Below are 27,755 nucleotides of genomic sequence, written 5' to 3'. Positions count from 1 at the left end.
GACACTGTTTATGCGGCTGTGAGGAAGGACACAGCCTCCTCGCCGGGAAGGCCCTTAATAAATCCGGTTTTATTCCCTCCATCCCCTCCAGCCCAAGCTACTCCTCTTGTTGCTGGAAATATATTCTCGGCTGTCAGGATTTTACTATCAATCAAGCCTCTCTCTGCATCCTGGCCGTGCGGAAAGGCCTGGTGATGAGCAGATAAATCTGTCTCTCGGCGTGTCTGTGTTTACAGTCCTGCCCGAGCCCACGGCGAGCGGCGACGGGACGACGGGGCGACGGGGTGACGGGGCGACAGGGTGCGGGGATGCCCCTCCCAGCCCCTGCTCAGCCGAGGGCGCGGCCCGCTCGGACTCCACCACCCTGGGGTCCCGGCGTCCCCGTCCAGAGAAAGCCGGGCTCTGGGTCTGGGACCGACAGTCGGCGGTCGTCCCAGCGAGGGCAGCTGGGGGCAGCCCCGGGCCAGCAACGCCGAGTCCCAGGCCCCCCGCATGCCCACGCAGCCAGCCTGCTGCTCGGGCCTCGGGCGACCCCAGGAGGGAGGAGAATGCTGGAGCCAACGTGCCCTCACCGGCACCAAGAGAGGCTCCGCGCGCTGGGCCCACTCGGGTCTGCTCGGGTCCACTCCTGGCAGTGCTCAGGGATCACTCAGCTCTGCTCAGGGCTCGCTCCTGGCGGTGCTCAGGGCTTCAGGAGCCGGCGGGTCGTGGGGGAGTGCGCAGTGCCAGGGACTGAGCCGGGCACCCGCGTGCTGGCGCTTTCCCCACGTACACCCCCACCGTTTACCGCGGCACCTTAAGTCAGAACCACACTCGGGCTCCATTCACAGGCCCTGGGGCCCTGGGCAGGCAGCTCGCCCTGGCCCGGGTCGCCGTGGGGACGGGCCTGGCTCTCCTCCAACGCCGCAGGCCTCTCACCGTGCCGACGCCTCCCGGCAAACTCCCTCTGCGGGCAGGTTGAGAGCCGCCAGCCCCGCGCCCGCCCCCCGCCTTGAGTCAGACCCACTGAGGTTCCGGGGTTCCGATACTGCACACGGTTCCAGCCAGGGACCCCTCCCTCCCCCAGGGCCCACCCTGGCCCTCAGCTGTGGGGCCCAGCTCTCTCCCTCTGTGTCGCTGCGGCCCCTGGGCGTGTGTAAGCCCAGCCCCCAGCACTGGCCTGCCCAGGGGACCCGGCCCAGTGGCCCCTGCCCTTCCCTCCCCAAAGCTGGAATGGGGGAAACAGCAGCAGGTGGACACCATGGGCCTGCTGCATCCCCAGTCGGGGGGAGGCGGGCCAGTGTACACGCGCCCACGGCAGCCCGGGGCCGGGAGACCAGCGCCTGCTCCAGGCTTTCACATCTTGCCCGCCGGAAGCCAAGAGGAGCCGAGAGCAGACCCAGCTCCGTGCGCCTCTCGGGAAGCCGGGCTGAGTCAGGGCCGGCCTGGGCATGCTCGCGGCCAGCGCGCTTGGGACACAGGGTCAGTTCCCCGAGCCCAGGGCCAGGGGCCTTGCAGTCCAGGGCCCGGGTGACAGTTCTGGCTGCTGTGGGCGGGAGCAGGAGATGCCCACGGGGGCACAGAGGGTGGCAGAGCAGGAGCGGCCGAGCCCGGGCGGCCCCACGGCCATCGAGGCAGAAAGGACCGAGCAGGACCAGGGCCGGGCAGCTCCCATCCAGAGAGGCAGAGAGGACCAGCGGACGTGCAGGCCAGGCCCACCCAGCCCGGGCAGCATTCCCCGGAGAGCGGGCACTCGCTGGACAGTGGACACTGACCCCTGGTGGCCACGGTAGACTGTGGCCCCACTGGTGGGGGCGGGTGGTCAGCAGCAGGGCCAGAGTCCGGTGTCCTGCATGCGAGGCTGCACACCCAGCCCTGACCCATTTTCAACCCCAAATGTCCTCATGTGAGGGCGAAGTTGAGGCCAGGACAAGCTGCGGTCGACATGAAGTCTCAGCCTGGCCTCAGTTTCCCCGGAGCAGGACTCGCAGCTGCTGGTAAACTCCCAGAGAGTTTGTGCCGAGAGAAGGGACTGGGCAGCTGGGTCTGGCCGGTCACGAGGGGTCACTGTCCCCCCTGAAGCTGTTACCAACCATTGCCCAACTGCTGACCACTGCACAGGGCCGGTGCTAACACAGGCCAGTGTCTAAACTGCTCTTAGTCTGACCCTCTATAAGCCGCTTGTGAGTGGAGTCGGGGTCCCTGTCAAGACCCCACTGCACGGGATGAGACTCGGACCCCAGCTCGGGCTAGCGCTGGCTCGGGCCAGTAATAAAGCTCCTTTGCCTCTCCCTATCGCGTGTGGACTCGGTCTCTCACAATCGGGGATCTGAACCGGGCCCGACACTCAGAGGGTCCCGTGAGAGCTGCCAGGGGGGCTCTGGGTGCTGAAAGCCGAATCACTGCTGGGCGTTTGCCAGTTTCCTGGCTGGGGGCCACACCTGACGATGCTCGGGGCCGACTCCTGGTGGGGCTCGGGGACCACACGGGGTGCCGGGACCACGCCCGGGTCTGTCTCGGCGAGCAGGCGCCCTGCCAGCCCCGTGCTGGCGCTTCTGCTCTGACCCAGCCCGAGGGGCAGAATTCGGGGGTCAGGACGAAGGCAAAGGCCCCCGAGAAACGGGAGAAGATCGTGCTGGGCCCCAGGGCCTGAGCACTGAGCAGATGCCAGCCGGGGCACGGGGTGACAAGCACCTTCAGGAAGCACACGCAGCCTGTGCGGTTTGCCCGTCCCCGAGAAACGCCTGAACCCGCCTCCCCCGGCCGCCGTGACTCCAGGCAGCGCCTGAGCCAGGCCACTGCGGGCAGCAGGTGTGTCCACCACCTCCCGCTGCTCCCACAGACGCCGACACGCCCCCTTGCTGGCGGTTTCTCCTTGTGGCCGTTTGTCCTCCCGGAGGAGGACAGAGGAGGTTAAGCCGATTATCGGGCAGCTGCGTGTGTCGCCTGCTGCCCGCCGCCTGCATCTCCAGGTGCCTCTGAGCACTGCGGGGGCTGCCCCGGCTCTGAGCAGATCCGAGCACCCCCCACACCCGCCCCAAGACGCCGCAATTACAGCCATTGTGCCCGCAAGGCCCAGCCGCCTTTCATCTTCGCTCTAATCTCTGGTTTCAAAGGGGAGCGAGAGGGAAGGGACCCGGCACTTCTCAGGGACCAGCAGCCTTGGCCCCGGAGACAAGTGCCCGGCTCACTTCAAAACGGCCTAACGGGCGGTGAAGGAGCCCCCACCTCCCGCCCGCCGGCCCGTCTCCACCTGGGCTGAGAGCACTGATTCCTGCTCCCAGGTCACGTGGGCACGGCCCCTCCTGCTCCCCCTCCCCCGACTCAGGCCAGACTGTCCACCGGCCACCCGGGCTGGGTGCACTGGGGCTAGCCTCACCCCCGCGTCCAGGGCTGGGCCCAGCTGCGGGCAGGAGCGATGGCACAGCGAGGGGGGCACTGCCTTGCGTGCAGCCAACTGGGTTTGGTCCCCACCATCCCACACGGCCCCCAGGCACCACCCGGAGTGACCCTGAGCACGGCAAGGTGTGGCCCCCGCGCCCCAAGCGACAGCTGGCACGGCCGTCACCACCCCGTCCCCCTCCCCCAGCAGGAGGCTGAGTCTCCACACGGACTTGACCCTCGGCCTTTAACACTTACCTGGAGGCAGGACAGTACGGGGGTGAGGCACCTGCCTTCTCAGGCCCGGCCCGGGTGGGTCCCCCGCAGAGACTCCCAGGAGTGACTCCTGAGCAGGGCCAGACTCAATCCCTGGGCGAAGCCAGCTGTGGCTCCCGGCCGCCCCGCCCCCACCCCACGCACCAAAGAAGGACAAGCAAGTGCTCTCCGCCGAGGCTGAGCGGGCGCAGGTTCTGTCCCGGGGACCCCCACACCTCAGACGGGAGCAGCACGGCCCCCGTGAAACACGGCCAGGCCCCTGCAAAGTGGGTTCTCGGTCCTTTATACGGAGGCCCCAGGGCCCTCGCTCTGGGGGTCGGGGACGTCTGGAGGGGCTCAGCAAACCCTCTGACCCGAGTCCCCTTGGGCGCGAGAGCGAGGCTGGTCTCCTTCCCCTCTCGGTGCTATGGGCCCGGTGGGTGCTGCGGCCCCCGCGGCTCGGAGACCCACGGCGCGAGGGTAAGTGTGCGTGTCTGCAGGGGAGCGGCTGGACACCCAGCCGGGAGTAGTCGAATAACAAAACAGGAGAATTCTGGGGTCAAGCGGGATCCCCCAGCAAACGAGCCGGGTCTGAGTGCTGCTGGCGTGGAGAAGAGACCCCTGAGTCCCACGCGAGGGGCAGGCGCACACGGCAGCCCAGGGCCCGGCTGGCTCAGCCGCCGCCGGCCTCCCCTGTCGGGACTCTCGGACCTTGGCGGGAAACGGCCTCGGGACACTTCTCGGAGACCGGGAGGCTCCTGCTTGCCGGGGCAGGGGGGAGGGCCTGTCTGCCAGGCCGGGACCCCGACACGGGAGAGAACTCACCAACAATCCCATTCTTTTGACATGTTCTGGCCTAAATGGGGCAACTCGGGAAGGTCTCGCCCGGCAGCTGAGTAGGGGTGAGGGGTGAGGGGCCGGGCCCAGCAGGGAAGACAGAGGCAGCAAGGAGCCCTCAGCCGGCTGCAGCGGGCACTGCCACCCCAGCCGGCCTGGCCTCAGGGACAGGGCTGCGTCCCAGAATGAAGCGCCAGTCCCCCAGGGGGCAGAAATAAGGGAAAGCACAGCAAAGCGGACTCCTCTCGGTCATAAAAAGAACGCGCGGAGTTAGCAAGGGAGCCAGAAGGGACCGAGAAAGGGTGGAAGCCAGGACGGAGAACGCTCACAGGCCGAAGAACCCCAGAGCCAGGAGCACTGGATGGAGTCAGGGCAGAGGATGTTACAGGCCGAAGAATCCCAGAGCCGGGAGCACTGGATGGAGTCAGGGCAGAGGATGTTACAGGCCAAAGAATCTCAGAGCCGGGAGCACTGGATGGAGGAAACCAGGTCCAACAACAGCAACACAATGCAGGAACACAGCCAGGCAGACGCCAGGCAAACAACCACAGCTGGAAGGTTGGGCGTCACGTAATGATGGGGGAACTTTAGTGACGGGTGAACACTTGACCCTGGCACGGTCACATCTATACCAAAGGGAACCTCATGAACACAGAAAAAGCAGACGAGTGATCCAGAATATTGAGATGAAACAGGGTCTCAGCAGCCAGGAGAGAGGGAAGCCACAGAACAAAGCTGGCCCCGACCGAATATATCCCATGGACGCAAAAAGCACAGTGGAAATGACATCGGTACCTGTGTGTTCACGGCAGCACTGTTCACAACAGCCAGAATCTGGAGACAACCCGAGTGCCCTGGAACAGATGACTGGTAGAGAAACTTTGTACATCTACACAATGGAATACTATGCAGCTGTTAGGAGAGATGAAGTCATGAAATTTGCTTATAAGTGGATAAACATGGGGAGTATCATGCTAAGTGAAATGAGTCAGAAAGAGAGGGACAGACATAGAGGGACTGCACTCACTTGTGGGGTATAGAATAACATCACATGAGGCTGACACCCAAGGACGGTAGATACAAGGGCCGGGAGGATTGCCCCATAGCTGGAAGCCTGCTTCATGAGTGGAAGGGAGGAGGCAGATGGAACAGAGAAGGGATCACTAAGAAAATGATGGCTGGAGGAACCTGTCGGGATGGGAGATATGTGCCGGAAGTAGATAATGGACCAAACATGATGACCTCTCAGTGTCTGTGTGCCAAGCCTTAATGCCCCAAAGTAGAGAGAGAGTATGGGGAATATTGTCTGCCATGGAGGCAGGGGGAGGGTGGGAAAGGGGGAGGTATACCAGGGATATTGGTGGTGGGGAATGTGCCCTGGTGGGGGGATGGGTGTTTGATCATTGTGAGGTTGTAACCCAAACAGGAAAGCTTGTAACTATCTCCCGGTGATTCAATAAAATTTAAAAAATAAAAATAAATTAATAATAAAGAGCTGACCCAGACCAGGAGGGGCCGTGGGCATGGACTGAGCTCAAGACTCACATCAGGGGCTACTCACCAGCCTTGAATAGAGAAAACGGAAGCCAGCGGACACCGCAGGGCAGTGCTGCCCGAGGGACACCCCTCAGCGGCCGGGCCAAGGGCCCCGGGCCAGGTCCATCCCTGAGCAGGGGAGCGAGCCCAACCACGGAAGGGAGAGAAGTCGGGGGACCAAGGGGCCGCGGAGAACAAGACCAGCACCCCCAGACGTCTCCTCTGAATGCACCACTGGCCGTCAGCTCCACAGACCCACTCGCACTGACCTTCCCCTTCCTGCGCCTGAATCTTACTCTCCGTTCCCAAAGGCGCCAGTGAGAGGCAGAGATCAAAGCTGAGAAGGAGCAGCAGCGAGGGGCCAGCAGGGGGCGCACCCTCAGGGCAGCAGGGGCACAGAGCCTGGGGCCCAGCCCTCCCGACGCTACCCTGTGTCCAGCACAGGCCCAGGGAACACCCCCCCCCCCCACACACACACACACACACGGGCAGGACAAACAACAGCCGCTACTCTTGACCGTTTGCTGGCAATGCCCATCGGCCCTCAGACCCGTCAGCCCCACTGAGCACGAGCGGCAATGCCGACCCTTCTCTCCCCAGCCCTACTCGGCCCTACTCTCCCCGCCCTTCTCTCCCCAACCCTTCTCCTCCCTGCCCTTCTCTCCCCGGCCCTACCTGGCCCTTCTCTCCCCAGCCTTCTCTCCCCGCCCCTTCCCTCCCTGGCCATACCCGGCCCTTCTCTCCCCCACCCCTCTCTCCCCCCCTTCTCTCCCCGGCCCTTCTCTTCCCCACCGAGGTGCTGTAGAAGACCAGCCACCCCCGTCATAGCCCCATGCCCGCAGCCCCTGAGACCCCCAGCGTGTCGGTTACAGAGGCTGCTTCTGACCCTCGGACCCCAGGCCACCTGCTGGGCCTCCAGGCCCCTCCCAACCGCCCAGCCGGTCACGGCGAGAGAGTGTGCAGGCAGGAAGCGGCGTCTGCCCCTCCTCTTCCTCTGCGTCTCACTGAGCCTGAAGCCCTGGGTCCGAGCCGGCCGGCCGGGGAGGACACAGTGATGCTTTCGGGGACCTGCTTGCTGGGCGTGGCTGGCTGCCCTCGTCTCCGAGTGAGGGGTCGGAGCCGCCCGTAAGGAACGCGCCCGTGTGCACCTGTGTGCGGGGGGCGTGGCGGGGACCGGCTGCTGACACAGGGAGCAGGAACCCCGGGGGCCTGCCGTGGGGCAGAGCTGCGAGAACGAGAGACGGCTGCAGGCCGGCGGGGCGAGGCCGGGGGGCCCGGGCAGTACCGAGGAGGGTGACGGCTGCGCGGGGTGCCGGGGCCACCCGCCTGGGAGAGCAGGTGAGGCCAGGCAGGCCACGGCGGGGCCCAGGGGCCCAGGCTAACGCCGTGGCCAGTGGAGGCTCCTCTTCCCCGTCCGGAATGACGATAAGACGCTGTCTGGGGCCTGCTGGCCCGGGCGCCCCTCCAGCCCCCCAGGACGGCGTCCCACGTTCCCTTCAGGGACCCTCAGACTTCAGGGACGCGGTCAGTCCAGAGCCCGGGCCTCCCGCCTGGCCCTGACAGCTGGACAGAGGCGGGTCACGGAGACGAGGCCACGTCACTCGGGACACTGCCACGGCAGGCCCGAGGCTGCTCCAGGGAGCCCGTGAGGGGCCCAGGGCAGGCCATGGGCTCCCAGGGGGGCCCTGAGCAAGACCACACGACGCCGACCCGCAGGTTTGTTCCATACGGGATCCAGCTTCTCAACAAGGAGGCCCAACCCAGGCCGGCAAAACCCTGGCAGGCTGCCCGGAGGAGTGACTCTCATTTCACACCACAACTTGCTACTCGAGCAACGATGGGAGAAGGGGCCACCGGGAAGCAAAATGAAACGGTGAGCGGCGAAGGGACAGAGGCAGAGGAGCAGCAGGCGGGGCCCCGGGAAGGGCCGAGCTTTGGGCCGGGACACAGCTGGGGTGCCGGCACAGGCCTGCGGGCCTTGGCACCCATCGGACCCGCCCAGCAGCTCCGGGCTGACCCCAGCGTGGAGGCAGGAACAGCCGAGACTGACGCTCTCGGCCCCACCCCTGACCCCTCAGACGGAACCTGAGAGACCCACAGAGCCCGGACTTGCCTCGCATGCGAGGAGCCGGGGTCCAACCCCGCCCCCCTCCGAGTCCCCGAGCCGGGCAAGGCTGACCCCTGAGCACAGACCAGGAGAGAGCCGGAGCTCTGCAGACTTTGCCCCCAAACCCAAACACCCAAATCCCACCAGCTGCAGAGAGACCCCCGCAAGGGCCTGCGCAGAAGGACAGACGGACGGGAGACGCCCCACAGCCAAGAGCGGGCCTGGGCAGGGGAGAGGCGGGGCGGGACTCGCGCCGAGCGGGGTCCCCACCTGCAGGGGGCGCCCACACCCAGGCCCACGGGCGTCAGCAAAAGGGGCTTCCCTGGCCCGGCGGGCTCACGGGTCCTGCCTGGCCCGGCCCACCAGAACCACCGGGGGGCGCTCCACGCCAGGGGGCCGAGAACCACTGGTCAGGGCAAGAGCCTGTCCAGAGCGAGGGGCACAGCGCGGAGAGACAGTCTCGCGCCCGCGGGTCGAACCCCTGTCCACTGTCCAGGAGCCGGAACCCGAGGGCCCGGGGCGTCCTCATTCGGTGGGCTCAGAAGCGCCGGCCAAGAGGCAGCCGCCCTCTTCCCCTCCCGCGGACCCTGACCCTCCGAGGACCCTGACCCTCCAGGACCCTGGCCCCCGAGTGCCCCTGAGGGACGGCCCCCCCCCCGCCGGGACTCGGCCGCGCAATTCCACACACCCTGGGCCGGGCCGGGCGCTGGGCACTCGCGCGGAGACGGAAGGACACGGGCCCGTGGGCACTCACCTTCAGGGCAGCTCTGGGGGCCACATGCTGCGACGGCTCTGGCGGGACCTGCGAGAGACCACAGGCACGTGAGAACACGGACGGGCACCGCACCCGCCCGCGTCACCACGCCAGTCCCCGCCGGAACCACAGGGCGAGGAAGGGAGTGGGGGAGGGGGGGGCCAAGGGCGCTGCCCACCGCACAGTCCTGCCCGCCGCCCCGCTGTCCACTCGAGGCCAAGGCTGGCCCGTCCCGCCGGGCCCGGCAGAGCGTCCGTCCACCACAGAGCAGCGGGGGCCCGGGGGCAGCTGCCCCCGCAGACGGGGTGACACAGCGCGCCAGAAGGGATCGTTGTTCGGTTTTTAGTTTGTAAAGAGAATTTACCGCGAGGGGCTGGAGCGAGGGTCCAGCAGGAAGGACACTGGCCTTGCACACGGCCGACCCGAGTCTACATCCAGACCCCAAACCGTCCCCTGGGCCCGCCAGGAGTGATCCCGGGCACAGAGTCAGGACTCAGCTGAGCACCACGGCCCCGGGCACAGAGTCAGGACTCAGCCTGAGCACCACCGCCCCGGGCACAGAGTCAGGACTCAGCCTGAGCACCACCACCCCGGGCACAGAGTCAGGACTCGGCTGAGCACCACCGCCCCGGGCACAGAGTCAGGACTCAGCCTGAGCACCACCGCCCCGGGCACAGAGTCAGGACTCAGCCTGAGCACCACCACCCGTGGCCCAAAAGACAGACACAAAAATAGAAAAATATATACACCCATTTATCCCTTAATGAGAATAAAGGTCCACATCCATCTCTTTTGAGCTCCGTAAACACCTGAACATTTTGCCTTATAAATACATGTATATTTATATATGAATATATATAGAAAGAGAGGTTGGCCACTTAGAAATATCTTTAATTATACAAGACTAGTCTGATTTATATTTAAATATAGCATAATTGATTGGGATAGATATTATATTTTCTTGATTAGCTATAAATAATCATTGCTTCTTAAGCGTATGCTATGCTGCACCCATAATTTAATAATAATTCATCGCTATATTAAATATCCAACTACTTTTTCCTGCAGGCGAATGCCAATGAGGCCTTCAAGGTTTTTTATTTTTTCTAAATCTCCTTGATATAAGCACAAATATATTTTCCGTGTCTTGACTTACACCATCCCTGAACATAAGGTAACACGCGTGATCATGACCAGAGTCAGGGAGGGTTTGTCCCAAGGAGCGGGAAGGGTCAGAGCTCCGTGCGAGTGGACAGTGACCCTTGAACACATCAGCCGTTCCCTGGGAATTCCGCTGTGGGCGTGTCCCCGGTGCGAGGCAGCGGGTCGGCACTCGGCCCAGTTTCTTCCCTTCAGAACATCCAGAGAGAAGCAGCGGAGACCCCTCAGAACCGACAGACTCACGGCGCCACTTTGCACTGAGATAACAGCAGTTAAACGTCACGGAACACAAGCCACACTCCTCCAGACACACACGTCTTGTTCCCTCGGCATTGCCCAGGGGCCTGAGGTGGAGTCCCTGGGCCGGTCGTGTGCTGCGAGGCAAGAATCAGGCCAGGCGGGATCTCCCAGGAGGGCCGGGACGGCCCTGGACGGCCGGTCTCGGGGGCGGCTCACCTCGGAAGCACCTGCTGAGACCCCGCCTGGCTCGGGGGGTTGGGGGTGAGGCTGGGCAGGGGAGGAGGGCGGGGATCAGACCCGCAGACTCAGGCGGCACCCCTACCCCGCTCTCACCCACCCGCCCAGGGCGACAGGATGGTCGGGGGGCTGCGGGGCTCACCCAACGATCCGGAACAACCCACCCGGCCGAGTCTGCAGGGCTCCATCACTGTCCCGAGGCCAGTCCTCGGAATCCGGGTGAGGCCGCGGCCGTGTCTGGGCAGCCAGGGGCCGGGAAGTGGGGGGAGGGCGGCGGCACCTGCCCACCCGCCGTGCCCGCTGCTCCAGGCTCGCTCCTGACCGGGGAAGGCCCTGCGAGGAGCGAATCCGAGGGCGAGTCACAAGACGCCCAGCTCCGGCCCAGAGAAGCTGCAGGTGCCCGGGTGGGGGCCTGACGCTGCAGTGCCCCTCCCGCCCAGGGGCCCCTGCACCACAGAGCGGCAGGGCGGGCAGAGGCAGCGGTGCCCGTGGCAGAAACCCGGGCTCAGGGCCCTGGGCCCACCCACAGCCCCACACAGCCGAGCGTCACCAAACGGGCCACAGGGTTACAAAACGATTCCCGTCTGACAGTGCTGGGGCCACAGGGGGCCTGAACAAGGAGGGGACAGGCCCGGGGAGACCATCCTCAGGGTGTGTGGGCGGCCTGCGGGATCAACCCTGGTCTCCAGGAAGGGGGAGGCCTCCTCCTGCACACGATGCGTGTCACAAACACGCATTATAAAAGGAATGTATGAGTGGCTATCAGATGTGCACACCTGCCCTAAGGAGTCATCAGCCAGGGCTGAGTCAAACTTTCTTGGGGAGGGCTGGAGCGACAGCACAGCGGGGAGGGCATTTGCCACGCAGCCGACCCGGGTTCGATTCCCAGCATCCCATAGGGTCCCCCGAGCACCGCCAGGAGTGATTCCTGAGTGCAGAGCCAGGAGGAACCCCTGAGCATCGCCGGGTGTGACCCAAAAAGAAAAAAAAAATTCTTGGGTAAAAAAGGATTTACGCAGCCCAGGTACAGGGCGTAACAACTAGGGTACAAATCGTTTACTGATCCTGGGTTGTAAATTTATTTGGAAGCACATCTTTGAAAAGTAGCAGAACCCTGTGAGTCAGAGAGACGCAACTGACCGGCAGAACTCCCCACACTGCACAGGACGCCCCAGTACACTGCAGCACTGGAGCACTGTCGTCCCGGTGCTCATGATTTGCTCGAGTGGGCACCAGTAGCGTCTCCATTGTGAGACTTGTTGCTATTGTTTTTGGCGTATGGAATACACCAGAGGGAGCTTGCCGGGCTCTGCCGTGTGGGCGGGATACTCTCGGTAGCTTGCCGGGCTCTCCGAGAGGGACGGAGGAATTGAACCTGGGTTGGCGGCATGCAAGGCAAACACCCTACCCGCTGTGCTATGAGTTCAGTCCCCCCAACACACAGGACCCCCAGTACACAGGGCCTCGCACTGGGATGGCCACCCTGTAACGAATCCATTAGCCGACAGCGCTTGCCCATGAGCCGCCGTTTAGGCTGAAAGCAGCCGTGAGCAGAACCAGCGCACGAAGCCCCTCTACACGGCCCTGGGGACCACCGGGTCACAGTGCCAGCAGATAGTCGGCCATTACCCTGGAGAGCGAACAGCGACTAAACGGGATAAGGGGATGAAAGAAACATTTCACAACTTACTGAATTGAGCTACACACACAATAATTTCCAGGATTGATTTCCTGTCTACTTTTGAAGCAAATAGCCATCAATTTGGAAATTCATGCACAAATATTTGGAGAATGCAGAGTTGCTACTCGGTGGGAGATTTCTTCAGCCTTCCTGAAAGCCGGTGCTGCTCACGTGTGCACCCCTGAACACAAGTGCAGGCACATGCAAGCACGGGCACACAGGCACGCACACACACACATACACACAAACACACACACGTGCACACACGCTCACACGCTTATGCACACACACATGCACACAAGCTTGTGCGCACACACACATACACAGACATGTACGCTCAAGCACTCACACACACCCACACCACACGCACACGCGCACACACACACACACACACACACACACACACCTCCTCAGGACTGCAGGACCCTCATGGCAGGGACATTTCCCGGGCCTGCGCCGGGCCGCTGAGAAACCCTTAGGTGGCCGGGCCCACGGAGCCCTGTGGGCAGGGAGAGGGCGCGTGCGGGCTGGAGAATGGCTCTGTCCAGGGCGAGACGTCCCTCTGCTGTGACGTCCACCTCCACGCCCTATAGGCCAGGCCCGCCTCAGGGTCTAATTCCACGCCCAGGTCACGGCCCTGGTCACTTCCCATCCCGGGTCCGGGGACCGGCCTGGCCCGGCAGGAATTCTCAGGGCAGACACAGGCTGGGTTTCCCCTGCAGAGCCCCTTCCCGGGTGGCCCCCTCGGTCCCCTGGAGGAAGCACGTGTTCCTTCCACTCTGTGTCAAAAGCCAAAGAACCAGAACCCCCTTGCTGGAACACGGTAGAACAGCAAGCTCCGAGGGCGGGCGACGCACGCGCACACACACACACACACACACACACACACACACACACACACATACACACTAGGGGGAAACACAGCAGATAGAGACACATCTAATCATACCTTCCTCTCCTGCAGGGTCACCGTGTCCTATCATGCTCCTAAATGACATATGTAACGGAAGATTAGCGGGCGATTAGGGATCAGCCAAGCATGGACACGCGCCCCCACCAGAGGGGTCTCGGCGGCCGCACCTGACAGGCACGCCGACCTCATAAAGGGGCGCGAGGAGTCTGCCTTTGTCCTGGAATAACAACAGACACACAGATCAATGGGACAGAAGTGACAGCCCCGAGACAAAGCCACACACACACACACACACACACACACACACACACACACACACACACACACACACACACGGCGGCTAATTTTCAGCCGAGGAGACCAGAGCATAGGCGGCTCCCGCAAGGAGCGAGTGTCCAAGCACGGCGGTGGCCCTGCCCGGCCAAGGTCCGGACACCCGGGAACACTCTTCATGCGGAGGAGAAACACCCCCGTGTCCCCCCCGCACCTGGGCCAAGGGAACCAAGATAAGCAAATGGAGTAAGGTCTGGTGAAAACTGCGAAGAAGCCGGAAGCTAATACGGCGACAGGCACAGTCAGCCCGGGCCCCACACAGCACCCGCCCCTGCGGGTGGACCTCAGTCCCCCGGGTGCTCCTGAGCACAGAGCCGGGGTGGGCTCAGGGAAAGCCAACTGGCCCCCAAACAGGCACATGAATCACAGCTCCTGCGGGAGACTCGGGCCGTGTACCTGGGCGGGGCGCCAGGCTGGTCTGTCTGCTACCCCAGCCCTGGACACAAGGGACCTGGGGCCAGAGAGACGGTACAGTGGGCAGGCGCTTGGATCCCATATGCCCCCCGAGTCCTGCCAGAAGTGACTCCTGAGCACAGAGCCAGGAGTAACCCTTGAGCAAAAAACAAAACCCAAACCCACCAAATATAAAGCCATGGAAACCAAAAGGCAACCAAACTCAGTGTGTGCCTGTCAGGGGGCCGTGGGCGGGCGGGACGGAGCCTGCGGACACTGGAGGGAGGAGGACACTGGGGCAGGGAGGAGGACGCTGGGAGGGAGGTGGGCACAGGGACGGGGAGGGGGCCAAGAGCTGGGGTGGGTGTGGACAGGAGGAGGGGGTGGGGGGAGGGGGCGCAGGCAGGGGGAGGGGCGCAGGCGGGGGGGAGGGGCGCAGGCGGGTGGGGGGGGAGAGGTGCAGGCTGGGGAGGGGGCACCCTGGCAGGAAGGAGGAGGAAGGAAGGAAGGAAGGAAGGGAGGGATTGAGGAAGGAAGGAAGGAAGGAAGGAAGGAAGGAAGGAAGGAAGGAAGGAAGGAAGGAAGGAAGGAAGGAAGGAAGGAAGGAAGGAAGGAAGGGAGGGAGGGATTGAGGAAGGAAGGAAGGAAGGAAGGGAGGGAGGGATTGAGGAAGGAAGGAAGGAAGGAAGGAAGGAAGGAAGGAAGGAAGGAAGGAAGGAAGGAAGGAAGGAAGGGAGGGAGGGATTGAGGAAGGAAGGAAGGAAGGAAGGAAGGAAGGAAGGAAGGAAGGAAGGAAGGAAGGGAGGGAGGGATTGAGGAAGGAAGGAAGGAAGGAAGGAAGGAAGGGAGGAAGGGAGGAAGGGAGGAAGGGAGGAAGGGAGGAAGGGAGGAAGGGAGGAAGGAAGGGAGGAAGGGAGGAAGGGAGGAAGGGAGGAAGGGAGGGAGGGAAGGGAGGAAGGGAGGAAGGGAGGAAGGGGAAGGAAGGGAGGAAGGGAGGAAGGGAGGAAGGGAGGAAGGGAGGAAGGAAGGGAGGAAGGGAGGAAGGGAGGAAGGGAGGAAGGGAGGGAGGGAAGGGAGGAAGGGAGGAAGGGAGGAAGGAGAAGGAAGGAAGGAAGGAAGGAAGGAAGGAAGGAAGGAAGGAAGGAAGGAAGGAAGGAAGGAAGGAAGGAAGGGAGGAAGGGAGGGAGGGAAGGGAGGAAGGGAGGAAGGAGGAGGAAGGAAGGAAGGGAGGAAGGGAGGGAGGAAGGAAGGAAGGGAGGAAGGAAGGAAGGAAGGAAGGAAGGAAGGAAGGAAGGAAGGAAGGAAGGAAGGAAGGGAGGAAGGAAGGAAGGAAGGAAGGAAGGAAGGGAGGGAGGGAGGAAGGAAGGAAGGAAGGAAGGAAGGAAGGAAGGAAGGAAGGAAGGAAGGAAGGAAGGAAGGAAGGAAGGGAGGGAGGGAGAGAGGAGGGAGGGAGGGGGGAGGAGGGAGGGAGGAGGGAGGAGGAAGGGAGAGAGGAAGGGAGGGAGGGAGGGAGTGAGAGAGGAGGGAGGAGGGAGGAAGGGAGGGAGGGAGGGAGGGAAGAGGGAGGGAGGGAGGAGGGGGGAGGGAGGGAGTAAGACCTTCTCTGACTCTCAGGACTGGGGCAGAGAATCAGCTGGAGCCTCCTCACCGGCAGCAACTTTGGGGCAAACACATTCCGAGCCCTGGGCCCGGTGTTTGGTCCTTCAGGAGAGACGGGGAGTGTTTCACGGGAGAGAGGGGCGGGCGAGGCCCGGGGGCAGCCTGGGCAAAGGGGGGACCGGGGGCGGGGGAGGCTGCGGGCGGGCGCGTGTCCGTCTGTCCGGGTCTAGTGAGAGGCAGGACCTGCAGATGGCGGTCAGGACCTGGGTCAGGACCCCGGGGAAACCGGTTCCAGCCAGCTCGGGAGCTGCTGGGGGAGGGGCTCTGACCTCATTCGCCCTCTCCTCATCAGTCCAAAACACGCTCACTCACAGGCCCCGGCTGCACGCGGCGGCTAATAACGCGGGTGGCCCTGGGGGCCGCGGCCCCTCCCACCAGGCCCTCTGTCACCCACCGCGGACCGTCCGCCCCCCCGCCCCCCCCCCCCCCGCTCACCCCAGGAGCCCCACCCTCTCCTTAATAACTCGCTCCTCTGCCCTCCCTGGGGAGCTGGTTCTCGACAAAGAACCAGGCGTGATGGCCTCGGCCGGACCCTCAGCCCAGGGAGTCCGGCTACTGCCTCCCCCCGCACCCAGACACAGGGAAGGGGCCAGACTGATAGGCCAAAGGCTGGCACCCAGCGCTGACGCCTGTGCCCACTGAGCACTGAACCCGGAGCCCACTGAGCACTGAACCCAGAGCCCACTGAGCACTGAACCCGGAGCCCACTGAGCACTGAACCCGGGGCCCACTGAGCACTGAACCTGGCGTGCCCTTCAAGCACAGGCGGATCAGACCCCTAAAGCATGTCGGGGTTCTCCAGGCAGTGCTGGGACTCGGCCTGGGTGTGTCCGGGTGGTGCTGGGACTCAGTCCCCAGGGGGCCATATTCCCGCGCCCCGCCCTCTCCAGCTGAGGAGTGTTCCCTGGTGCCTCCGCGTGGCGCCTGCAAACCCGCCGCCCCGGGAGGGGCGTCCCCAGCCCCCAGCACCCACCCCTGCCGCCCCCTTCCTGCCGGGGCCAGTTCTGCCTGCGTCAAGCTGCAGCTCCAGGAACGCCACAGCCGGGCCGGGTGCTGCCCTGCTCGGGGGCTCCGGGACACGGGACCCTCCGTGCACACAGCCACGGCCCACCGGGCCCCGCGTGTTCCCACCCCCCCCTGCCTGCTTTTCCTTGAACCAGGCATTCATCTCACCTCGCGGGGCGGGCGGCTGCGCGGGGCGTCCCAGGGCCTTGGTCACACGGCACACAGGCCCACGGAGGGACACAGGGGCCGCAGCTGCCCCGCGGGGGACGCCTGCTCGCAGCCCATCACCAACGGGAACCCGGGCCCCGGGGCGGACAGGGCAGCTGGGAGGGGCTGAGCCTGGAGCAGGAACTGCACCTGCGGGGGTGGACACAGGAAGAGCGGGAGCGCGAGGAACCGCACGCGAGCGAGCAGGATGGCGGGATCTGCACTGGACTCGTGTGCTCAGTGCTCAGGCGAAGAGCGTCAGGCACTTCTCGGGACCGGTGGCTGAGAAAGAGCGGGGGTGAGCTTCTCGGCGTCCCCGTTACGTGGCAACGAACGGGGTGCCCGGACCCGGCATTCCCTCCCAGCCGCCCCTCTGCGTTCCCCATCGTGCTCCCGGCTGACGGCCCCAACGTGCCGGGGGTCCCTGTTCGTGTTTCTCCTTTTCCTCCACTGAAGCACCCTGGTTCGCACCGGCGCCCGTCGGGCCGTGCTGGGGGGTTTCATGTTCCAGCATCGGCCCGCCCTGAGCGACCGTCCCCCAGGCACCCCGGGCCGCACCGTGGCAGGCACACGGCCAAGGACCGTCAGAACTCTGTGAGAACTGGCCTGTCCCCCGGCGGGCTGCCCAGTCCCTGAAGATGACCAGCCGTCGGCGCGAGTTGGCCCTCTCAGTGTTTCGGTTCGGGTTAGTCGCCCCGTCCCTTCCTCTCCCAGCCTGGTGTGCGCCTGCTAGACCCCACCTGGGCACGTGGGGCGGCGCGGCCAGGGGCCCCTGGGCCTGCCGGGCTGGGCAGCGCCTGCAGACTTGGGGAGCACCGGGGAGGGACTCGGCTCAGCCTCCGCTGCCTGGCTGAACTCCTCGGGGGTGCCCAGGCTCTGAGGGCAGGGCTGGCGGGGAGGGGGCGGCGGCTCTGGAAGGTGTCATGGCCGCGGGGACCCGCCCCAGCCCCACACCAGGCTCCCTGGGACTTACACTGCTGGAGTCTCTGCAGAGACTCCGGGAGGCTGAGTGAGGCTGTCAGTGAGGCTGTGAGGCTGTGAGTGAGGCTGTGAGGTTGTGTGAGGCTGTGAGTGCGGCTGTGAGTCAGCTGTGAGTGCGGCTGTGAGTCGGCTGTGAGTGCGGCTGTGAGTCGGCTGTGAGTCGGCTGTGAGTCAGCTATGAGTGAGGCTGTGAGTTGGCTGTGAGTCGGCTGTGAATGAGACTGTGAGGCTGTGAGACTGTGAGTCGGCTGTGAGACTGTGAGGCTGTGAGACTGTGAGTCGGCTGTGAATGAGACTGTGAGACTGTGAGTGCGGCTGTGAGTCGGCTGTGAGTTGGCTGTGAGTCGGCTGTGAGTCGGCTGTGAGTGCGGCTGTGAGTGCGGCTGTGAGTCGGCTGTGAGTCGGCTGTGAGTGCGGCTGTAGGCCCTGGCGAGGCGGCAGCAGGGCTGTTGTTCTGGCTGCCGGGGCTCCGGTAGCGGCAGTGTCTCCTGTTTTTTATCTACCTAACGTTAGATGACATTGTTTGGTCTGCAGATTTGCGAGCCTGTCGCTTCAGCTCCCACAGGATGCCCCGGGCCCCTGGGAAACGCCTCGCGGCTCCGGCCACACCTGCCGACTGGGTCAGGCGCACAGGAGGGTTCGAGTGAGGGACGGGAACGAAGGTGCCTGTGACCGGGCGGAGCAGGGCCGAGGGCAGCCTCTTCCCGCCGTGCTCGGGGGTCGGGCTCTGGCCTCCCCCCGGAGCCTAGTGCCGGCTGCTCCCACGGAAAGACAAACGCCTGATGAAGAACAGACCAAACACTCTGAAGAGGCTCATTTGGGCTGGAGCAATTATTCGTCATCACAACCGCGTTCTCCCTTTCGGAAGTAAAAGCGCACCTGTGCGGTCTGAGAGGAGAAGATGATGGCCAGCCAGAGACCATCAGAGACGTCTCAGCTGTGGACAGATGCAGGCGCGGCCGGGCCGCTGGGGGGCCTTGGATGGCTCCTGTGGCCCCCAGAGCCCAATCAACTAAGAGTGGGGCTGACCCAAACTTTACCCCAGCCGTGAGAGTCTGGAGAGAGAGCACAGCACACAGGGCGCTTGCCTTGCATGCCGCCGACCCGGGTTCGATCCCCGGCATCCCACATGGCCCCCCATGCTCCACCAGGAGTGATTCCTGAGTGCAGAGGCAGGAGTAACCCCTGAGCACAGCTGGGCGTGCCCCATCCACAGCAACAAACAAACAAAATGATGTGAAAGTGAAATGTTACTGTTTTCTCCACTTTAGCTTAACCTGGGATAACGGTCAGTAAGTGTTTTGGTGCCACAGGGGAGGGTTTCTCGCGTGGGGCTCTCTAGGGCTCCGTTGGGAGGGGACTGAAGAAGGTTCCTCTCCATAAAGCGTTCGAGAGGACGGAGGCCTCCAGACCAGAGAAGGCGACTCCAGCCCCCGCAGGCAGTTTGCGGGCTGTAACTCTGAAATATCGCCGGCTATTCCAAACGTCTAAGATCATAGCAGCAGTATTTCTCCTGTGCGGTACAGGAGAATATTAAATATTTTATACCCCTACTTGGGTCCATGTTGAAGCCTGCTGAGCCTTGGGTAAATATTGAGAAGTTTCTCTCCACCGCACCCTGAGTCTGCCCCTCCCTTCGGCGTGGGCAGGATGAACCTGCAATGGTTTGGGAGTTTGGGGCCACGCCCAGCCCAGCAGTCTCCTCGGGGCCGTTCCTGGGGTCTGCGTCCACCGCAGCGGTACTCGGGGCCACACGCCCAGACCGTGGCAGCAGAGCCCCCGCCCCCAGGCCTGAGCCCTGCCCGTGGGCCCCCCCGAGCTACACCCTGTAACAGTGCCGCAGAGCTAGACCTGGACTCGAGAGCAGCAGAGAGCCGGGGCCAGCCACGGAGGGATGCATCGGCTCTCACAGCCCCGCGCACGCCGGGACCCCAGGACAGCAAGAGGCCCCGCCCTCAGACGCCCACCGGGACCACTCCTGGGAAGGGCTGTGGCGGCTGGGCTATGGCAGGCTCTGACTGTGGCAGCTGGCGGTGGGGTTTAGGTGCAGGGAACACGCCCGGGTCCCTGGGGAGCCAAGCTTGAGACGCCCTGGTGAGTCTCGCCCAACACGCTCTTGTCTTCCCGTTTACTGGTCTGGGGCCCACACCGGCTGTGCTCAGGGATCGCTCCTGGGGCACCTGGGGGGCCCTGGGGGTGGCCAGGGACGGAACCCAGTGAGCTGTATCCAAGGCAAGTGCCTCCCTCGGTGCCATCTCTCTGCCCCCCGCCCAGATCTCGGGGGTGCCACCTGCCAGTTCCAGTCTCCCCTCAGGCCTGTCCCTGGGGCCACGTGTCCACCACCAGCTCAGCTCTCGGCAGGCCTGGCTCGTGGACGGCCACGTTGCTCCCACGAGGAGCCAGACGCGTCCACACCTGGGAAATGGCTCATATTCTCCATGTGATTTTCCCATCAAAAGAAGTTCTTTATTCTGGGACAAAACCCACAAAATACGGGGTCACAAAACGACCCCACACAGCTGTGGATAACCCCGCCCCACCCCCCTGCCCGCCCCAGCCTTTCTCTCCAGGCGGGGATGCAGCGCACGGCTCCAGGGCAGCTGCTGGCTGGGCCCCGGGTGCAGCTGTCAGTGTAGACAAAAGCGGTCAGCGGGTGCAGTGCAGGCATCTCTGGGGCGCCGTGATCGTGGATTTGAACAAACAGACCGCAGGGCCCCCGGGGACCCCGGCTATTCCTCAATGTCATGATTAAGCCTGAGAAATTTGAGGGAATCTTTCAGAATCGATTCTTTATGGTTTGGGCGTCCAAAGTTACTCCAACCCAATCCCATCAGAGAGCCCAAGGCCCCCTCGCCCCCCCTCCGTCACCCTCGGGCCACGTATTCAATCAACTGTCACTCACTGCACTGCGTGGGAACTTCTGTTTTATGACCCAAGGCCAAGGGTCTGTCATCGTTCTGCCCAAACCGTCCCTTCACTTGTCCACGCAGGCATGAGACCATCAGTATCTGTCTTCCCTCGGGTCCACAGAAACGTGGCCTCCAGTTCCTTCCGTGCTCAGCCCGTGGTGTGACCTCACCCTGCCGAGAGCCGAGGAGGAGTCGCTGTGTGTGTATACCACAGCCTCCTTAAGCAACGCTTGCCCATGGACACTGGACTGTTCCGCACTCTGGCCACTCTGCGAAGCTCGGCGAGAACACGGCTGTGTGATACCCGCACTCATTCACGGCGTGTGTCTCAGCGGGGGAGACGCTGGGATGGAGCAGTGCCGCGCTGTGGAGGACCTTCTCTCGTTTGTAAAGGGATCAGCACGCTGCATTCGCAGCAGCTGGGTCACACAGCATCCCCCAGACCTTGAGAAGTTGCTTATTTTTTACCACATTCCCAGCAGCACCGGTTGTCCCAGCCCTGCTGATGCTTTTCTCACTGGCATGAGATGATAGGTCAGTGCCGTTTCGATCTGCATGTGTCTGATGACGACAACGAGCCCTTTTCCCTACACTTCCTCGCCATTCTCAGGTCCTCTGTGGGATGGGTCTATCTCCTTCCCCTGTTTTTGGATGGCAACTATTGTTTTGTGGTTGTTGCTGTTGAACTTTGTGTTTTAAATATCTTAGACAACTAGCCCTTTACCCAGTGAGTTGTACGCAATTATTTTCGCTCTTTTTTATGTTTGCATGACTTTCTTTTGCCATGTGAATACATTTTAATTTTATATAATCCCATTGGTGTATTTGTGGTTTGGTTGGTTATCTTTGCCAGTGGAGTAAAAAAATTAAAGATCTCTCAGAGGTTCATATCCTGGAGGCTTCTACTAACATTTTCCTCAATGTATTTTATGAGTTCTGGTTCAATCTCAAGGTACTTAATCCACTTTGAACTTATTTTTATGAATTATTTCATAAAATAATGTTTATGAAAAATGAAAAATCATTTTTATGAATTTTTAGGAAATTAACAAAATTATGAACTTTAATGAATGGTATGTGAGTCCAGATTCATCTTTTTTGCAAGCGGTTTTCCCAGAATCTTTTGTTAGAGAGCCTGTCCTCCACTTCGTGCTCTCCATTCCTACCTCAAAGACTGTCCAGAAACCTGAGGGTTTATTTCTGGGTTCTTATAGTCTTTAAAAAAACTAATATAAAACTAAATCACTCTACATGTAAGTGCATTTCAATTACTTTATTCAGGGCCTTCGGGGAGAGAGGCGCACGGCGGAGCCTGGGAGTTCACTTCCAGTCACAGACTTCCTTTCAAACAGCAGGCAACAAAGGCTGAGAGATCGACATCCTCAGACCCGAGCCTGCGACTCACACACGCACTAATTGGTTACCAGCGACACAAAAAGGAACGGTCTGGGTGATCTTTTTTAAGTTTGATTTGATTTTGTGACTCAATTTTCTGTAGCGTTACATGTCCAACCCTCTTTCATTTAAAAGCATGACCCAACCTTTCTTAAAGGCTGGTTTAAAAAAAAAAAAGTTCTAAGTTGATGACCTTGATCCAACATCTTTATATTAGTTACTCTCTTCAATTTGACATTCAATGGAATTCGCCTGAATCCACGTCTGGCTCAGACTCTGAATCTCCTAATCAATATTCCTCTCCTGGAGATGGTGAAGGGTGGACGGCCGCCTCACCCATCCCTATGCCCGTGGCCATACGGTCACGCTTGTGCCAGGCCACTGACATTCCAACCTTAACATGAACTCAAGTTAAATATGTTCTTGGCCTTTTGGCTTGTTTGATCCATTAAACATAACTTAGAAGCCCAGGTTTTAATTTTCAGGCTGTTTTCAAAATTCCCTTGGCTGCTCTCGGACCAAGCCTTGAAGGGACCTTTGAACTCCTTCCGTGAATTCCAGGAGGTCTGTATGAAACCAAATTCTGCATAATAGCCAATCTTCCTATTTCTTTTAAACTTCAAGTGCCCTGGCAAATTAATGCAGCTTCTTTCACCTGCAACACACGTATATTATTAGGTTGGTTCCTCGGAGTGTTAAAGTCTCGGGCTATTGGGAAAGAACATTTTTATTGTGTTCCTGTTTTAGACTAGGAGAATCCAAACCAAATAGAAAAGGTACATTTTAAAAGGCAGCTGTCATAAAAACAAATGTGAGTTTAAAGTGCTTTTACTCGGCCACTATAAAAACGTGGAGCCTGGCCCTGGGCACTGGAGCAGGTAAGACCCAACCTGGCCCAGAAGGAGGCCCCACGGAAGGGAGTGACTGGGCACAGGGAGTGTCGGCACCAGGTGCCCGGCCTTGAGCCTCACTCAAGCTCTTTCTCAGTCACACGTGCCTAGGACACACAAACTGTCACGTACACTTAGCTAGTCACCCTAACCGAAGCACCTAACCCTGAACGGGATTGAACAGGGGCAAGCAGAGGAAGAGAGGTGACAGGCCAATCCTGCTAAACTGTATGTGACTGGCCCTTCCTGTACATCAAGACCCTCTATAAAATATGCGTGTATCGGGCTGGAGCAATAGCACAGCAGGTAGGGTGTTTGCCTTGCATGCGGCCGACCCGGGTTCGATTCCTTCGTCCCTCTCGGAGAGCCCGGCAAGCTACTGAGAGTATCCCACCCACACGGCAGAGCCTGGCAAGCTCCCCATGGCGTATTCAATATGCCAAAAACAGTAACTAGTCTCACCATGGAGACGATACTGGTGCCTGCTTGAGAAAATTGATGAACAATGGGACGACAGTGCTACAACAGTGCTACAGTGTGCATTGGGCAGTAAAGTGGACAGCCACCGGCTCTCCTAGAGGGTGTTTCTCTGCGCCCCCATCATCCTTCATTCACGCCACGTCTGCACAGACCCGTGATCGACGTGTCCAGGCACGTTGGGGAAAACTGCTCCCCAACATCAAAAATACTCTATTTGATTTGTTGACCTGTTTGGGCTCCAAAGCTCACCTCCGTTCCTTCCGCATCACCTGCACAACTGGAAAATGAACAGGCCTGAGGCCGACACGGCAGTGCTGGGGTCAGAGGTCCCGGCTCCGGACCGAGACCTCGGGCCAAGACAGACTCAGGGTCAGTGCGTGTGGAGACAGGGTCAACCTGTCCCTCGCTACTTGTTTCGCTGCTCTCCGCTGGAGTGGGCGGGCCGCGTGCCCACGCGTGCACAGCACACACAGGCTCACACAGTGCACTCACGAGTGTCTCACACGCCTGCGTGGTCAGGGAAAGCTACGGATCCCTCGGAGCATTCGGGCCAAGAGACCCTCCACCTGGGCCGGGCCACCCCCAGCCACAGAGCTGCATTTCCCGGGCGGGGCAGGCGGGCTGCAGAGGGCTGGCCACCCCTTCCAGCGTCCCCGAGCATGACGGCCCCGTAGCGACTCTAGTCAGGAGCTGAGCCCGTCCCCAGGGGCCACCCTTGGATCACAACTCACACCCAGTTGTCTCCGCATGCCAACACGGGGTTATATAGCACGTGACTGCAGGAAGGGCAGGTCAGGGACACATACATCCAAGGGGGGTCTCACGGCCCCCAGTTTCACCAGCGGCAAAGTGCTCAGGAGTAGGGTGCTGGCCCGGCTGCACAGAGCAAACCCCTCTCGGCTCTGAAGCCGGCTCGCACCTGATCCTGTGCGTACTCGCCGTGCGTGGAGAGCGAGTAGCCCGACAGCGGCAGCCTCTGACGCCCGGCAGGGACGAGCCACAGCGGGTCTTGTCTGTCGCTCCGGGTCACTGTGTACTAACGCTCCCTTACTGGGATTCGCTTAGCTCATTTGCGCTGCTCGGGAGAAACGCTCAATCTCTCAAACACTCGTACCTCCTCCGTGTCGGTATAACCTCTTGTAGTTACTAATTCAGTGTATGTGCTTTTCTTATCTTTCCTCCAAGACAAGCGTATTCCAGATGTGTAAGGCGTAGTTTTAATAACGGCTCTTCAAGGAATCTAATTTATTTTCTGGTTTTGATTATTTATCTTTCATTATTTTCCTTCCTTCAAAGGCCTTGATTTATTATCTCATCTAATTTTCCAGGTTGAACATTAATTCACGTATGCTAGATGATGACATTTGGTTTAAAACTATGTATCTGCTTGAAAGTGCAAGTTTAACCCTACCTCGAGAGGTTTCTGACCTGGAAGGCGTTTACCTTCATGGTCTTAATAGCAAGTGACTCCATGAAGCTGACACTCAAGGACGGTAGATACAAGGGCCTGGGGGATTGCCCCATAGCTGGAAGCCTGCTTCATGAGCAGAGGGAAGAAGGCAGATGGAATAGAGAAGGGATCACTGAGAAAATGAGGCTGGAGGAACCAGTTGGGATGGGAGATGTGTGCCGAAAGTAGGAAAGTAGATAACGGACCAAACATGATGACCTCTCAGTGTCTGTGCTGCAAGCCATAATGCCCAAAAGTAGAGAGAGAGTATGGGGAATATTGTCTGCCATGGGGCAGGGGGAGGGTGGGAAAGGTGGGCGTTTACTGGGGATATTGGTGGTAGGGAATGTGCACTGGTGGAGAGATGGGTGTTTGATCATTGTGAGATTGTAACCCAAACATGAAAGCTTGTAACTATCTCACAGTGATTCAATAAAATTTTTAAAAATTAAAAAATAAATAAATTAATTAAAAATAAATTAATTAATTAAAAAAATTTAAAAAATAGCAAGTGACTCGAATCCATGCTTTTAATCCTCACTGTACCCAGAACCGTCACGGTGAAAACTCTCCCTCGAGCACAGACGCTCCAGTGCCAGCAGCGGCTACCCCCCAGAGAAGCCTCCAGAGCCGAAGCCCCCTGCCTCACTCCCCAACACGCAGCTGAACAGTTCACCTGCCACAAAGAACACTTGGGCTCACGGTGCACTTGGAGCTACACGGCCCACGGCTTCTAGAAGGCTCTCTCTGCTCTCCGGAAGGACAGAACCCGCGGGCTGAGCCACAGCAGTGCCCGCTGCACAGGCTTCGAGGGGCTGGGGGTGAGCGGACGCTGTCCTGGCACCTGGGGTATTGGAGATCTTCACGACAAACCAGAGGACGACGAAGATATCCTCACTCGCTTTTCCTCCAACGTCTTTCAGCTCGCACAGACTCCAGCACGGCCGTCCAGACCCGACCCTGCAGCAGCGACATCCCGTCACTCTGCCCTCCAGGTAGGCGGGCGGCGGGTGCTGGCCCGGGCGTGCCAAGGCTGAAGGTGTAGCGCCAACGGTTCCCACCCCCACGGCAGCAGGACGAACCTGGAAACCCGCTGGGAGCCTTCCCCTGGCCTGAGTCTCTGTGACTCCCCCACCACCCCCTCCACCCCACCCCCTCCACCCACGGGCGATGGCTCCTGGGCACTTTGCTGGGGGCGGGGCCAGGCTCGCGTCCCAGGAACTCAGGACCGAGAAGCAGAGGGTGATCCGTGGGTCTAAGGCGCCCCGTCCCGCCTCTGCTCTTACTTCTCGTGTGCAAGAAGCGTTTGCTCGTGTTGTGAAGACCCTCCTACTTTAATTAGCCTTAGAAACATCCCACGAACATTTACTCCGTGGAGCCGAGGTACCTCCTCGATGCCAGACTCTGCGTCCCGGCCTCGGGGAAACGAGTGAGCGTCCCCAAGACTCCAGCAAACTCCGCGGGGAGGGCAAAGAGCCTTGAGGAGGAAATGTAATTGCTTGGAAACATATTTCTACACAACTCCTCTTCATACAAGCAATTTTCCAAATAATTATCTGATCAAACAGTTTTCCAAAGTGCTGTGCATGTGTGCAAGCCTTTCAATCTGGCGCGACGAGCAGGCTGCGGAGACAGCAGATTACACGCACCTGGCTGGCTCCCCGGGGCGGGCAGAGTGCCGGAGGCCTGCCGCACGCCCCCCGCCGCCCCCGGCGCAAGGCTGAGCAGCGGTTCCCTGTCAAGAGTGTTCAAATAACGCTCCACGTGCTCGCGGTGCCCTGGACGAGACAAAGCCCACGGCGAGGCGTCGCTGAAAGCCTCCACCAGAAGCGGGGCCCGCAGCGGCGGCGCCCGAGAGAGCCTCGCGCTCCTTGTCAAGGACGCTTCTGTTTGATGTATTTCTGCAATGGCTCCGAGAAAATGATGAAGCAAATTAAAATCAATATAAAATTGCAAATCAAAATGCGATTCCCGGGTTGACAGAAAGACAGAGGCAAGAGTATTTCAAATGAAGGGGAAAAATCCATCACCACGTCCATCCCGCTGCTCCCAGGAGACAGTGAGGCATCGCTGGGGCTGCTCGCCCGAGCCCAGGCGGGCCGGGAGGGGGCCGGGAGGCGGAGACGCCCGCAGTGAGGCAGCCACCCCCGCCCGGGTCGCCCCACAGGGCGGACACGCGGCACCAGCGGGGACAGGCGCCGTGAGCTGCTCCTCTGGGCCGGATACTGTCATCGCAAGACACATTCCTGTTCTGTCTCCTTCTTTAAGAAGGAAAAAGTGTGTCACACGGCGGCTGTCGTCTAGGGGGAGACTCTGTTTATGAGTCAAAAGTGAGGAATTCAAGACACTCAAAGGCAGGAGAAGCGGGCACGGCGGGGGCCAGACCCGTGAGCCCTGCAGCGGACAGCGCAGTGCCCTGCTGTGCCCCTTCAGGGTACAGACAAGGGGACGCTGAGGGTGGGAGCACAGCCAGCTCGGTCCCAGGGACGCGCCCTCCCCACCTCAAGAATCACGGTGAAAGTAAGGAAACTAAAACCATGCGCTTACGTGGTAGAACTATGGAGAGTAGATTAAAAATACATGACCCGACCACATGCTATTAGCAAGGAAAACCTTTGGGGCTGGAGCGACAGCACAGCGGGGAGGGCGTTAGCTTTGCACGCGGCCGACCCGGGTTCAATTCCCAGCATCCCATAGGGTCCCCTGAGCACCGCCAGGAGTGATTCCTGAGTGCATGAGCCAGGAGGAACCCCTGTGCATCGCCGGGTGTGATCCAAAAAGCAAAAATAAGCCAAGAAAAAAAAAAAGAAAAAGAAAAGAAAAACCTTTATTTTTTTCCACACAGATGTGATTTTATTCCAGCCATTTTCTGCATCAGCTATCACAGCATTCTGCGGGCTGCAGCTTCCAATATTATTTATCACATCTGTTACTGCTGACGAATAACATGCACTTTTTGTGTTTTTTTTTCC

General features: G+C 60.8%; 1 protein-coding gene across 7 annotated transcripts in view; it reads right to left on the bottom strand.

Annotated features, from left to right (window-relative positions):
- Positions 1 to 27,755, bottom strand: part of LOC101557906 (contactin-4) — a 584,043-nt gene that overhangs the window by 386,578 nt on the left and 169,710 nt on the right. For 5 of the 7 annotated variants that reach the window (XM_055136079.1, XM_055136080.1, XM_055136078.1 and 2 more), the window contains one exon: positions 8,850 to 8,897. The exons of the other annotated variants lie outside the window; for them this stretch is intronic. The gene's annotated coding sequence lies outside the window, so the exon portion shown is untranslated. The remainder of the gene's footprint in view (positions 1 to 8,849; positions 8,898 to 27,755) is intronic. 7 annotated transcript variants of the gene reach the window in all.

This window comes from Sorex araneus, chromosome 4, assembly GCF_027595985.1.
Source record: "Sorex araneus isolate mSorAra2 chromosome 4, mSorAra2.pri, whole genome shotgun sequence".
In the NCBI taxonomy this organism is placed as follows: domain Eukaryota; kingdom Metazoa; phylum Chordata; class Mammalia; order Eulipotyphla; family Soricidae; genus Sorex; species Sorex araneus.
Note: the sequence above shows the minus strand (reverse complement) of the source record. Positions and strands in the feature narration are given on the sequence as shown.